Below are 14,807 nucleotides of genomic sequence, written 5' to 3' on the forward strand. Positions count from 1 at the left end.
GAGCCAGGATTGGCACGTCTGGGAATCAGAGCAGGAGAAGAACCCGGAAGAGCCCACCTGCTCATCATGGTCCCTAGCTCTCATTGGCGTGATTTCCCTTTCTGGCTCCAGTACTGCTGTATGGCCTCGTGGTTGAGTGCAGGGCCAGTGGTTGGCTGATATCGCCAGGCCCGCTCCTGCATGGTAGGGGATGCTTTTCTCTTTCTCAGTATATTACAGTGTATTCTAGTCTATATATTACGTTAGTCATATCTCACACACACACATACATGTGTATATTTATCCATAGTCCCAGACCGGATTCAACTACTACTCACTTAGTGCTCTTCCCACCAGTCATTGCGTCAGAGCCCTGCTTTTCATTTATCGGTTTTCTTTGCATAAAGACCTTAAGTCTACTATTTGGTTACTTTAGAGAACACTGAGCTTGCCCTCTGGAACATCCACCAAGTCTGGCACACCACCACCATCCTTCTCAGCTCTGCCTTCATCCCACGGTCTTCTTTCTCCCTTCCAACTTCTCCGCCTGTCTTTATCTCCACGTGCATCAAAAGTTGTTTCCTACTTGAGATTCACTGTGAGAACACCACAGCATGTGGTCCTTCTGGGGCAGGGCCGGGGGGAGATTGTATTTTGGCAGCCGAGGGGAGTGGGACAGTGGGAGCTACCATGTTTTAAGTACCTACCAGATGCCAGGAAATATGTATATATTTCCTGGTCCCTACCCCACACAGGAGAAAGGAGGCCCTACACTAAAGGAAGGATGGCAGTTCTGGTTTAGCAAATGAGGGGAGGGGTAGGCACCCTAAAATGGTACCATTCAGATTTTAGGCCACTTAGGTTTCTGGTTGAATGTTGGGGGATATCCAGGTTGATGGAGCAGGAGGTGTGAAACCAAACTTGTGACCAAATTGGGGTCCCCATCATCCCCTGACTCGTTAGCAGATCTCCATCTTACAGACTGTCCCCAGGGAAGTGGGAGCCCAACAGCTATGGGTGAGCGTGTGCCGGTTGACTCCCAAGGATGGAGGGAGAACAGTCTGGAGAACAGTCCTTTGGACAATTCCTCTAGAAGCCTTCCCTGACCCCTCCATTGGATGAGGTATGCCCTATTACAGTCTCTTTCAAGGCAGTCCGTTTGGGCCAGACAAGACCTGGATTCCTAACCTGGTTATACCAAGTCTCTTGGCCTCTCTAAAGCTGTTTCTACACCTTTAAAGAGGTGCTAAAAATAGCACCCTTTTTGTGAGATTTGTTGTGAAAGTGAGAGAAAATATATACATATTTCCTGGCATCTGGTAGGTCCTTAAAACATGGTAGCTCCCACTGTCATCACCCTTGTCATCATCATCATCAGCCTGCTTGCTCTGCTCTCAGCAATGAACAAGAGGGGTGAGGAATGTGCCCCGAACAAGATGAGTTGTGCACAAAGGCCATGAAAGAAGACTTCTCTCCCTTCTGACCCATATGCTCTGCTCCCTTCTTCCCTCAGCCGAGAGCTGGCCTAGTCTCCCCTCATCAAAATCTACTCCTAGCCATGATTAAGGTTGTAACAGGGAGTCTGGTCTAAAGCTGAAGGAATGAAACTCTAAGGGGGCAGTAAGTACCAGCCAGTGGATGGGAAAGATCTGGGTGGGGAAGACTCACCTCAGTGCCCCCCCGAATCCCAGCCTACTCTACACACACACACACACAAAAGTGAGTTTTGGTCAGGAAGCGTTCTTCAAGAAGTAACTTGGTCCTAGAAGGATGCGGTCATTGCTGATGACATGCCGCCAATGGGCCTCCCAAGATTCCCTGCTAAGATTTCCCTGAACTTTGCTCCTCAGACTTTCGTTAAAGAGTTAATGACCTGTAAACAAATTCATAAATGCAGGCTGGTCTTTCAAAGACCTTTAAGGGGACCCCTTCTGAAATCTCAATTTGTAAGTCGCCTAATTCATATTTTTTATTAAAAAAAAACAAAAGCCCTTATGGATTCCCTTATCTGCTCCGTCCTCCTTGTGTCCCCTCTATTCAACTCAACCTAAGCCCCCACTCCCCCTGACTCAGAATGTCACCATAGCCACAGGCCTTGTTATTTCCCCCACAGGCCTGAGCTCGAGGTTCCTTGAAAATGGGGGAGGGGCAACATCTGGTTTTAATAGTAGCTACGTTTCATCAAATGCTTTCTACATGCCACACACCGTGTTTTGTCTCTTCCACCCTCATTAAATAAAATTTGAAATAAGTATAGAGTCACAGGAAGTTGTGAAGATAATATAGAAAGTTCTCGTGTATTCTTTGTCTAGCCTGCCCCCGTGGTTAAATCTTATGTTGCTCTAATACAATATCAAAACCAGGAAACTGGCCCTGGGACGATGTGTGTTTGTAGCTCTATGCCATTTTACCACATGCAAAACCACCACCACCACGACCAAGATGCAAAACCAATGTGTCACCACAAAATTCTCCCCCAAGCGACTCTACATAGTCATACCCACCCTCCATCCCTCGCCCCGGGAAACTACTAATCTGTTCTCCATTCTCTATCATTCTGTCGCTTCGAGAATGTTGCATAAATGGAATCATACAGTAGGTAGCCTTTAGAGGTTGGTTTTTTTCCCCCACAGCATAATGCCCTTGATAGCCACCCAAGTCATTGCGTGTATTCATAGTTTGTTTTCTCATTTATGGGTAGTGCTTTGGTATCTTGTTTAACTTTCTCAAGCCCTTGGTTCTGGAGATTTTCTTTTATGTGTTCTCACCTGCCACTCCGGACAATGGGGACAAATCCTCCCTTCCCTGAAGCTCCGCAGCCACTCCACCAAAATGTCCTGTTGACTCCACTTCCTAAATGTGTCTAGACTCTTCCACTGGCCTCCAACTTCCCCACTCCACACAGATCGAGGCTTCCGTCTTCATCTCCCACCTGAATGACTGTAAGCAGCTTTCCAACTGTCTCCCCATTTCCACTCTTGGCTGCCCCCACAAAGCCAATGCCAACCTGATTCTGTCCCCTGCCGAAGCTCTTCAGTGGCTCCTCAAAGCTCTTAGGCTGCAACCTGAATGCCTCTCGGGGGCGTGAGGTCCTGCCTGTCTGGCCTCTCCTTGCCTATCTTCCAGAATTCATATATATATATTTTTAAGATTTTATTCATTTATTTGAGAGAGAGAGAGAGAGAAAGCAGGAGCTGGGGGAGAGGCAGAGGGAGAGGGAGAAGCAGATGCCCGCCGAACAGGGAGCCCGACGCGGGGCTCGATCCCAGGACCCTGGGATCATGACCTGAGCCGAAGGCAGACGCTTCACTGACTGAGCCACCCAGGCGCGCCCCGGAATTCATATTGAGCCTCTCTCTCCTGACTTGGCTCAGCCCCAAACCCTGGCCTGCTTTCTGTTCGTTGGAAGTGCCCCCGCCACGTGGCCTGTGGGCCCCCCCCTTGCCGTGTCCTCTGTGAGACAGCACTTCCTTCTCCCCCGCCTCTCGGCCGGGGCCAAATCCTGCGCATCCTGCATCCTTAGGGTTTCACCTCCTCCAGAAAGCCTTCCCTGAGCCCTGCCTTGAAGGAGGGACTTCCTCTTAGTCTCTTTCGAAGTATTTAGCATAACTGTAATGAATTCGGTATTCATGAAATTAATTCATCCCCGTCGCGTCCACGGATCGGACTGGAAGCTCCCCGAGAGCCGGGGCTGTCTAGTTGACTCTTGGGTCTCCAGCCGCCGGACGAGTGTCCGCTCCTGGTGGCTGCGCGAGGGATTCTTGTTGAGCACACGAATGAGGGCAAGTAGAACCCCCTGGTCCTAAGTTACTGTGACTTTAAAAGACAGGGAGGGACTTTGGGAGCTCTTTGAAGGAGGAGATTACTGAGTGACACCAACGCCACTCCACTGGCCAGGGGTTCCAGGGGCCCCACTGCAGCCTCGCCTGCCTCTTTCCTCCCTCTTCAAACCTTCCTTTACCGGTGAGAGGCCCCGCGAAGGGAGAAGGTTTTTATGAGGTGCTAGGGACCCATTTTTGAGTCTTAGATGTCTGCACTGTTGGCAGTTTCTACAAGACACTTAGATTTCAGGTTTGGCAGCTCTGACTGGAAAGCATCTGTGGGTCTGTAAGAAGTAGGGTGTGGCCTCACGGTAAGGAGAGGCCTCTTTGAACCACCCCACCTAAAGGAGCCCCCCCACCTGGACCCCCTTAGGCTGTAGGCTCCAGAAGGCACAGAGCCTGCCCTGTCCACCACTGTCCCTCCAGGGCTCAACACAGAATGGGCACTTCGTAAGTATTTATGAAGCGAAGGAATGGTTAACGAGCAAATGAATGAATGAATGAACAGATGAATGGTTAGGCAGGCTGCCAAAAAGGTCCCACGGGTTGCCCAGAAGCCGAGACCGGCTGGCCTGAGCATTCATACCTCCTGCTTCGGGCCTTCCCTGGGAGCTCTGACCCCTGGTCGCAGAAGGAGAACAAGCTGAGGGCAGGAGCAGTGGCCTCCTGGGGGCCGGCATGGGGCCAGGCACAGAAGGGGTGTTCAGCAAGGGCTTGCTTGCTCCAAAGTCCGCCCTGCCAGCCCACCACCCCCTCCGACTCCCCCGTTCAAACCTTCCCAGTCGCCGCGGAACGCTCTCTGCTTTCCAAGTTGGCAACCTGCTAATGGGTGAACGAATCCAAGCCAATGGCTTCTGGTACTCCCCCTCCTGAGCAGCTGGTGCTTTTTCCCACTTCAGTCTTCTCAGAGACCTGGTGGGGGCGGCCGAGGGGAGAAGGGGCCCTTGGGGAAAGCATCCAGACTGGGAGGGGGCGGGGTGCGTGGGGCGGCTTCCCCTCCCTCAGCCTGCCTTCCAGATAGGCCCTGACTTGTTCTCTTCAGTCTCTGAGTGAGTTTCCAAGGACACTCTGGGCTTCCTGGGCCAGGTAAGAAGAAAAGTGCCCTCCCCCCCCGCCCCCCCCACCAACAGTCACCACTGAGGAGAAGCAGGAAGAGGTGCCTAGGAAGTCCCCGGGGAGCCACCTGTGAGAGGCACCCCGAGAGACTCAAACCCCAACCTGGCTTCTCTGTCTTTAAATAGGTCACTGACAGCTCAGAGCCTAAAGGGAGGGAAGCCATCTCCCAGGACAGCCCCCCACCAGCTCCCTCAGAAAGCAAGTTGGGTGGAAAGACATGGTGAGGCCGGGCCGAAATTCCCTCGAGAGGCTCCAGGTTGGGGCAGGGAAGAGCTGCATTTTCTCTGTCTTAGCTTTTCCATTTGGACACCATCCCTGCTGTGGAAAATCTCTGGCTCGGGAGTCTGGCACCAGCTGGGCCACTGACTCACTCGCCCTGTGAACCTTGGGCAGGCCTCAGCCCTGTCTCCCTGCAGGGTTTGCACGTGGAGAACGGGGATGCTCCCTGCTCTGCCTGCCTCAGGAGCGCGGTGACGAGTAAAGGTGGTAAAGAATAGCAAAGTTCTTGGGCAAAGGGAGAAGCTTCTCTTCTCTCCTGTCCTCTCTGGTGCCCCCAAACTGGCAGCTGGGCTGTTCCATGGACCCTGCCTCTCGGTCCCATGATGTCTCTGAGTGAAGCTATTCCCAGGGAAGGGAGCTGTTGACATGGGACGCTACCAAGGGCTCTTCAAAGTCTCCTCTGAAGACACGGCCAAGGCCTGTGTCCACTGTGGGGCTGAACCTATCTTCTCCGCCATTAGAGCGAACCGCTGGCTTTAAACATTCTGCCATCACCAGCATGAGCAAGCACCTCCCAAGCACCTCCTGGGGCAGGGACTTGGGCTAAGCCCTGGGAACACAGGAAGACACAAGACTTCCTCTAGACGTAGTCCCTTCCTCTAGCTGGAAGGAATAAGGACAGGGAAGGAGGAAGACAAGCAAAAAGACCTTTTGAGTACCGCTTTACAACTTACCATGTGTTTTCACTTTTTCATTTACTCTTTAAAAGTTGTTTACAGGGGATGAGATGGAATCTCAGAGAGGCCCAGCAATTTGTCTGAGGTCACAAAGCCTATGAAGACCAGGCCTCGAGGTAACCTGATTTTAAATTCAAGGCAATGTCTTCTACAAAACGTTGCCCTTCTGCGATCACCAGGAAACCCCTGTTGAGGTAGGTGGGACGTGGGGATAACATCAGTGCCTTTACTACCCGCTAGCACCCTGCATGGATTACTATAGCGGGGCCCAAGAGAAGGGGATAAACAGAGGAACAGAAAGGTCTTTTCTTTTTCTTTTCTTTTCTTTTAAAATACGTTTTGGAAAATTTTAAAAAAGATTTTATTTATTTATTTGAGAGAGAGAGTGAGAGAGCACAAGCAGAGGGAGGGGCAGAGGGAGAGGGAGAAGCAGGCTCCCCACTGAGCAGGGAGCCCGACTGGGGCTCGATCCCAGGACCCCGGGATCATGACCTGAGCCGAAGGCAGACGCTTCACCGACTGAGCCACCCAGGCGCCCCAGGTCTTTTCTTTTGCAATTAAACGTTTTATTTTGCCCTAGGTTCCTATGCAGTTGTAAGAAACAGTACACAGAGAGAGCAAGTACCCTTTATCCAGGTTTTCCCAATGGTGGCGTCTTGCAAAACTAGAGCGCCCAATCACAACCAGGGTGTGGACATCAGAACCGTCAAGGTACAGAACATTTCCTTCGCCACACAGATCCCTCCTGTCACCTTTGTACAGCCATACCCACTTCCCTCCCACTTGACCCCTCCTCCTCAACTCTGGCAACCACGAATCTGTTCTCCATTCTTCTAATTTTGTCACTTCAAGAAGGTTATCTGAGTAAAATCAGAGTATGTTACCTTTGGCTTTTTTCACTCAACAGAGTTCTCTGGAGGTTCATCCAGGCTGTTGAATGTGTCAAGACTTGATTCCTTTTTGTTGCTGAGTGGTTTTCCATGGTATGGATGTATCACAGTGCTTAACCTGCGGGAGGACGTCTGGCTTTTGGCTATTATGAATAAAGCTGCTGCAAACATTTGTGGATGGGTGTTTGTGGGGACCTAAGTTTTCATTTCTCTGGGATGTGTGCCCAAGAGTGTAATTGCTGGATCATATGGTAGTCGCATGGTTACCTTTTCTTTTTTAGATAGAGTATGCATGCACGTGGGGGGGCAGAGGGGGAGAGGCGGAGGGAGAGGGAGAGAGAGAATCCCAAGCAGGCTCCACGCCCAGCGAGGAGCCCAATGTGGGGCTCCCTCCCATGACCCCAAGATCATCACCTGAGCTGAAATCAAGAGTTGGACACTTAACCAACTGCACCACCCAGGCGCCCCACACGTTTACCTTTTTAAGAAGCTGCCAAACTTCTTTCCAGAGTGGCCGTGCCATTTTATAACTCCACCAGCAACATACGAATGATTTGGTTTCTCTAAATCCTCACCAGCATTTGGTGTCGTTGGTATTTTTTTAAGTAAACTCTACCCCCAATGTGGGGCTCAAACTCATGACCCCAAGATCAAGAGTTGCATGCTCTATGGCCTGAGCCAGCCAGGCGCCCCATTTTGTTGTTTGTTTCGACCTTTCTGATGGGTATCGTGTCGTGGTTTTATTTTTCATTTCCCGAATGGCCAGTGATATTGAACATGCTTTTAAGTACTTACGGACCGTCTGTATATCCTCTTGGCCGAAACGTCTGTTCATGTTATTTGGCTGTTTCCTAATTGGATTGCTTGTTTTTCTGCCGTTGGGTTTGAGAGTTCTTTATATATTCTAGATACTTGTCCTGTGTTGGATATGTGGTTTATAAATACTTTCTCCCAGTCAGTAGCTTGTCTCTTGAACCTCTTTACGGGGTCTTTCAGAGAGGGAAGGGAGGAGTGGAGAACAGTACACCTACTCCATCTTCCCGGAAGTAGAAGTCTCCACGGGAAGGTGTTGTTTGGTAAAGGAGGAGGGAGGGAGAGGAAGAGATCTGGGATGCGGATTCACAACCCCACCTAGCCCAATGGTCCCGGCCGCCTGAGGTAAGAGGTGCTGAGAAGGATGCATAGAGAGGCAGGGGGGAGGCCCACACACATGGCCTTGACCTTACTTCCTCAACTGGATCATGCTGAGGCTTCAGAAGCCTTGGGGAGGCCCCCACAGCAGCCCTGGCCAGGGCTCCTGAGGGAGCCCACCACACTCCCGGCAGCCTGTAGGTGGCACCTGACAGCAAGGAGTTCACATGCGGGCCTTCCAGGTAGCCCCGGGGCTGAGGCCCTGGCTGGTTGGTTCCAAGTGTGAGCTTAGCCCCTTCAACCAGTCCTTTCTCTAAGCCCCCAGAGCCCCGTGGTGAGACGGAGGCCCTACCTCAAAATGCAGAGATTACCCCGGACGTGGCTGCTTGGAAAGGGGGAGTTTCTCACAAAGCATTCTCCAGTAACGAGGGGGGCAGGACGAAGCTGCTTTTTAATTCGGTGTTTATGAAATTTTTGTTTGAGAAAAACTCTGGTTCACTGAAAATGAGTTCACGGAACACCGGAAGCTATGGGGGCCAGCACCGCTCATTCATTTCATTCACCAGATATCACTGTGTACCAGGCACGGTTCTAGGCACCATGGCTACGAAATGGACAGACACTGTCCTTCTCCCAAGGAACTTTCCAGTGGAATTATTGTGGGGACTCTTTCCCTTCTCAGTGAACAATGATTAGCACAGGCCTGCTGACTGGGGTGACGTTGCAGGCCTTGGGATCAGGCGTCTGAATGACAGTGTAACCTGGGGGTTCTCAACTGGGCCTACAGCTCAGAATCGCCTGGGATGGGGGGAGGGCTTTGGTTAAAAATGCAGCTTCTTGGCCCTTTTTTAAGATCTACTGACAATGACTCTCGAGGCCTTCTGTTTATCTGTCCTTCTGTCCTTGAGTGAATCAAGCCCTGTCTCATTCGGTCAGGGTCTCTGCTCTTACTCTTCCTTCTGATATAATGCCCTTCCCATGGCCGGCTCCTTCTGTTCACTCGGGCCTCAGTCAAACATCACCTTCTCAGAGAGGCCTGCTCTGGTCACACTCTTTAAAATCACAACCCCACCCTGGTCTTTCCATGTCACATCCATATATGATGTGTACTTCATAGGGCTCCTGGATATTGGCAATTAACTTCTTTCTTTCTTGTCTAGCCCATCCATTAGACCTAAGCTTCCTGGGGTGCCTGGTGGCTCAGTCGGTTAAGCAGCTGCCTTGGAAGGGGTTATTTTCTTACTCTGAGCATACCTGGGTCTATTCATATGTAAACAAATCTCATGCGCCATCTTGTCAGGCTCTTCCCAGGCATGCTAGGAACTGTGGGTCTGGCACTGTTCCTTTAATAGCACTTGCCCAGTTGGCACCTGCCTTTTATAATCTGGCCCAGGTCTCTGTCTCCCCTCCAGCCACTGCACTCATTTAAATTTTGTTTATTTTTAAAAATTGTGGTAAAATATACAAAACATAAAGTCTACCACCTTAACCACTTTTTAAAATATTTTATTTTTAAGTAATCTCTACACCCAATGTGAGGCTCGAACTTACAACCCTGAGATCACCTACTGCACTGACTAAGCCAGCCAGGTGTCCCTTCACCTTAACCATTTTTTTTTTTTTTTAGAGAGAGAATGCATGCCTATGGGGGGGGGGTGGGGGTAGGGGGAGAAGGGGAGGGAGAATCTTAAGCAGGCTCCAAGCCCAGAGTGGAGCCCGACGTGGGGCTCCATCCCACAACCCTGAGATCATGACCTGAGCCAAAATCAAGAGTTGTACACTTAACAGACTGAGCCACCCAGGCGCCCCCACCTTAACCATGTTTAAGTGTGTAGTCAGTGGCATTAAGTACATTCACATTGTTGGACTACACTACCACCGTCCATGCACACAACCTTCATCTTATAAAACTGAAACTTCCCATTAAACAACAGCTCCCCATTCTCCCGTCCCCCAGTCCCTGGTAACCACCATTCTAATTTCTGTCTCTATGTTTGATTGCTCCCGGTACTTCACATGAGCAGCATCTCACTGTATTTGTCTTTTTGTGACTGGCTTATTTCACTCAGCATAATGTCCTGAAGGCTCATCCGTGTGGCAGTATGTCAGAATTGCCTCCCTTTTTAAGGCTAATGTTCTATTATATGTATACACCATGTTCTGTTTATCCATTCTGTTGATGGACATTTGGGTTGTTTCCACCTTTTGACTGTTGCAAATACTACTACTATAAACATGAGTATATGAATCTCTTTTCAAGTCCCTGCTTTCAGTTCTTCTGAGTATATATCCAGAAGTGGGATTGCTGGATCACGCAGTGGGTCTATTTTTATTTACTTATTTTTTGAGGAGCCTCCATACTGTTTTCCATAGTGGTCGTGCCATTTTACATTCCTACCCATGGTGCACAAGGGTTCCAATTTCTCCACATCCCTACCGACACTTACTGCTTTCTGCTTTCTTTTTTCCCAAAGATTCATTTATTTATTTTAGGTGAGGGAAGGGCAGAGGGAGAGGAAGAGAACCTCTCAGAGCAGACTCTGTGCTGAGTGTGGAGCCTGACCCGGGGCTCGATCTCATAGCCCTGAGATCATGACCTGAGCTGAAGCCAAGAGTTGGATGCTTAACGGACTGTGCCCCCACAGCTGCCCCTGTGGGTTTTTTTTTTTTTATACTAGCCATCCTAATGGGTGTGAGGTGGTATCTCACTGCTGTTTTGATTAACACTTCCTTAATGATGAGTGATGTTGAGTATCTTTTTGGGTGCATGTTGTCCATTCGTATATCTTCTTTGGAGAGATGTCTATTCAAGTCCTTCGCCCTTTTTAAAAATTGGGTTGTTTGGTTTTTGTCATTGAGTTGTAGGGGTTCTTTATATATTCTGGATGTTAATTCTTTATCAAATATATGGTTTACAAATGCTTTCTTCCATTCCACGTGTGCACTCATTTTCATAGAATGACTTTTCTTAGACCAAGGGTCCCAGTTATGGTCCTAGCTCTACAGTTGGCTAAAATGAGGATCACACCACCCCACGCTGCACAACGATAGCAATAACAAACATTTGTCAAGCCCTTGCTAAGTGCCAGGTGCTGTTCTAAGTGTATACACATATTGCCTTAATTAATCTTCCCCCCAATACTGTGAAGTGGGTGCTATTTTGTTTGCATCCTTATTTTACAAATGAGGAAACTGGGTTAAGAGAGTATGTGACTTGCCTAAGGCTACACAGCCAGCAGGTGTCAGAGCTGCGATGTGCCAAGGAGCCTGGTTTTACAACCCACACACTCACCCATTCAACTGGGCTGCCTCCCTTACTCTGCTCTGGGGATGAGCCACGGTGTGCGGCAAGCCTGTCGACTGTTAAGCGCATAGAGAGACAAGAGATGGTTTGCATTGCTGGGCATATTCAGAGAACAGTGAGGCTTCATTGACGTGGATAAGCCACTTCTTGGCACACAGGGATCATGAGGATTCGGAGGGAGGCTTTTTCAAGGGACAGAGCCCTTGGTGTGGACCGTGGGCTTTGGAGCTCAGCCACAAGACACGAAGAACATGAGAAGACATGCCCCTTCTCACGTGGCCTCCCTCTGCTAGGACCCCATTGTAAGTGTTTGTCCCCTAAGAATACTTCCTTGCATCTGTATAACACTTAGAAAATTAAACATAGTCACTTAGTAATTAAACACACATTATTTCTTCAGATCTTCAAGGTGATCCAGTCAGCCAGGAAGGGTGGAGGTTATTGTTACTATTTTACAGATGTGAAAACTGAGACCCAGGAACCTTAAGTGCCTTGCCAAACGCCCCAGTTGGTGACCAAGTCAGAAAAAAAAGAACCCACAAAGATCCTTGACTCTTTTCCTTCATTCTTTAATAAATCTTTTGTACACTCATCAAAGGAGCTTATCCCTGCCCCCGCCAGCAGGCCAAATGGGCAGGAAAAGCCAGGTGTGTTAACCTCTCCGTGACCTGGGCCAGCGCCTGACTCATGGTTCCCACATGGAGGCTTTGCAGGTTATTAAGTTTTGTTTTTGAGCCCATTTGTCAGCAGTGAACACTTGGCTAAGACCATTGGTCTGGGGGTCAGGGACCCCAGCATTTAGATCCCTCTCTAAGTCTAAGGAGAAGCAGGGCATCCCATGTGATTCGTTGGTGAAGCCTATTTGGCTTCCTTTGGCTCTTCCTGCATTGGGAGAGCGTGGGACCGTGGCAAAAATAGGTAGTCTGGGGGCGATTACTGAGAGGTTGTAGTTTGACTTCCCTGCTGGTTGCTGTAGAGATCTGCGTCAGAGTTCTATTGTCATATATGGTCTGGCTATTATCCGTTTGTATATTCACTCTCTCAACATAAGGGAGTGAAAAACCCGGCCCCCAAATGAAAACTCTATGGCAGTGGTCACAAGGTCCACTATCAGAATTAAAAAGAATGAAAAAATTTCCCAAGGTTCTTAAAAATATATGTCATTTCCCACAGTGTGTGATAAAGTACTGTGATGCTGGAGATTTTTCACACCAACCCTAACAGAGTTTGCATTTTTGCATTGATTTTGATGGACCCTTACGTGCCTGTCATTGTCCTTCACCACACAGGAGTGAGATGAGATTTCAGATCGAAGGTTGTGTTTGGTGTTGGGGAGTGGGGGTAGCATCTGGGCTCCTGGAGCTCTGCTCGGTCTAATGAGACAAGGCTGGGGATTGGAAGGGGGCACTCAGGAGTGAACACCCCAAAATTAGGTGGGGTGGGCATGAGGAGCCTCCACGACATTTTCCTGCTGGGGCCCTCCATTCAGAACACCTTTGCAGCAAATCAGCTGTTTTCATTTCCCCGTGCCACGCCTCACTGTGACTTTTCTTCCCACTTATTTAAATTAATTAACTTTTGTAAAGACTTCATTTTTTAGGGCAGTTTTAGGCTCCCAGCAAGATTAGGAGGAAGGCACAGAGATTTCCTACATAGTCCCTGCCCCCACACCTGCATAGCTTCCCTCACTATCAACAGCCCCCACCAGAGTGGCACATCCGTCACGACTGATGAACCTACACGGACACATCATCACACAAAAGTCCATAGTTCACATTAGGGTTTACTCTTGGTGTTGGACAGTCTATGAGTTTGGACGCATGTATAATGACGTGTATCCATCATTACACTATTATATAGAGGATTTTCATTGTCTTAAAAATCCTCTGTGCTCTGCCTATTCATCCCTCCCCCACCTAAATCCTCACAACCACTGATCTTTTTACTGTCTCCACACTTTTGCCTTTTTCCAGAACGTCATATAGTTGGCATGGTACATTGTATGTAACCTTTTCAGATTGGCTTCTGAGTTCGTTTGGGCTGCTATAACAAAATGCCACATCACGAGTGATAAACAACAAACCTTTCTCACAGTCCTGGAGGCTGGAAGTCCAAGATCGGGGTGCCAGGGTGGTCAGGTGAAGGCCCTCTTCTGGGTTCTGGGTGTAGACTGTTGAGTTCTGAGTGTGTCATGACATGGTGGGAGGACTGGGCTAGCCCTGGGGCCTCTTTTCTAAGGGTCCTAACCCCATTCAGGAGGGCTCTGCTCTCACGACCTAATCACCTCCAAAATGCCTCACCTCCAAAATACCATCACCTTTAGCATTTAGGTGTTCAACATATGGATTTTAGGAGGATACAAACATTCAGACCACAGCAGGCTTCTTTCGTTTAGGGATGGGAATTCAAGGATCTTCCATTCTTTTCATATCTTAGTAGTTCATTTCATTTTAGTGCTGAATAATATCCCATTGTCTGAATATACCACAGTTTATTTATCCATTCACTTATTGAAGGACATCTTGGTTGCTTCCAAGTTTTGGCAATTATGAATAAAGCGGCTGTAAACATCTGCACGTACATTTTTGTGTGGGCATATAACGTGGAACATCTTTTCATATGTTTCTTTGCCATCTGTATGTCTTCTCTGGTGAGTTGTCTGTGGAGGTCTTGGGCCCATTTTTAAATCAGGTTGTTTGTTTTCTTACTGCTGAGTTTTCAGAGTTCTTTGTATATTTTGGATAACAGTCCTTCATCAGATGTGTCTTTTGCAAATATTTTCTCCCAGTCTGTGGCTTGTCTTCTTGTTATCTTGACATTGTCTTTCACGGAGCAGAAATCTTTAATTTTAATGAAGTCTAGTGTATCAATTATTTCTTTCGTAGATTGGGTCTTTGGTGCTGTATCTAAAAAGTCATTACCATACCACGGTCATCTAGGTTCTTTCCTATGTTACCTTCCCGGAGTTTTACAGTTTTGTGTTTTATATTTAGGTCTATGTTTCATTTTGGGTTAATTTATGTGAAGGGTGTAAAATATATGTCTAGATTTATTTTTCTTTTTAAAGATTATTTAAGAGAGAGAGAGCATGAGCGGGTGGGGGGGGCAGTGAAGCAGACTCCCTGCTGAGCAGGGAGCCCAATGTAGGGCTCGATTCCAGTACCCCGAGATCATGACTTGAGCTGAAGGCAGATGCTTAACCGACTGAGCCACCCAGATGACCCTAGAGTTGTTTTTTCATATGTGGCTGTCTAGCGGTTCCTGTACCATTTGTTAAAAAGACTATCTTTGCCCCATTGTATTACCTTTGTTCCTTTGTCAAATATCACTTGAGTATATTTATGTGAATCTATTTCTGGGCTTTCCATTCTGTTCCATTGATCTATGTTTATTCTTTACCAATATCACACTGTCTTGATTATTGTAGCTTTATAGTAAGTCTTAAAGTCAGGTAGAGTCAGTTCTTCAACTTTGTTCTTCTCCTTCAATATTGTGTTGGCTGTTCTGAGTCTTTTGCCTCTCCATTATCAACTTTAGAATCACATTGTCAATAGCCACAAAATAACTTGCTGGGATTTTTATTGGGATTACATTGACTCTATAGATCAAG

This window comes from Neomonachus schauinslandi, chromosome X (genome assembly GCF_002201575.2).
Source record: "Neomonachus schauinslandi chromosome X, ASM220157v2, whole genome shotgun sequence".
In the NCBI taxonomy this organism is placed as follows: Eukaryota; Metazoa; Chordata; class Mammalia; order Carnivora; family Phocidae; genus Neomonachus; species Neomonachus schauinslandi.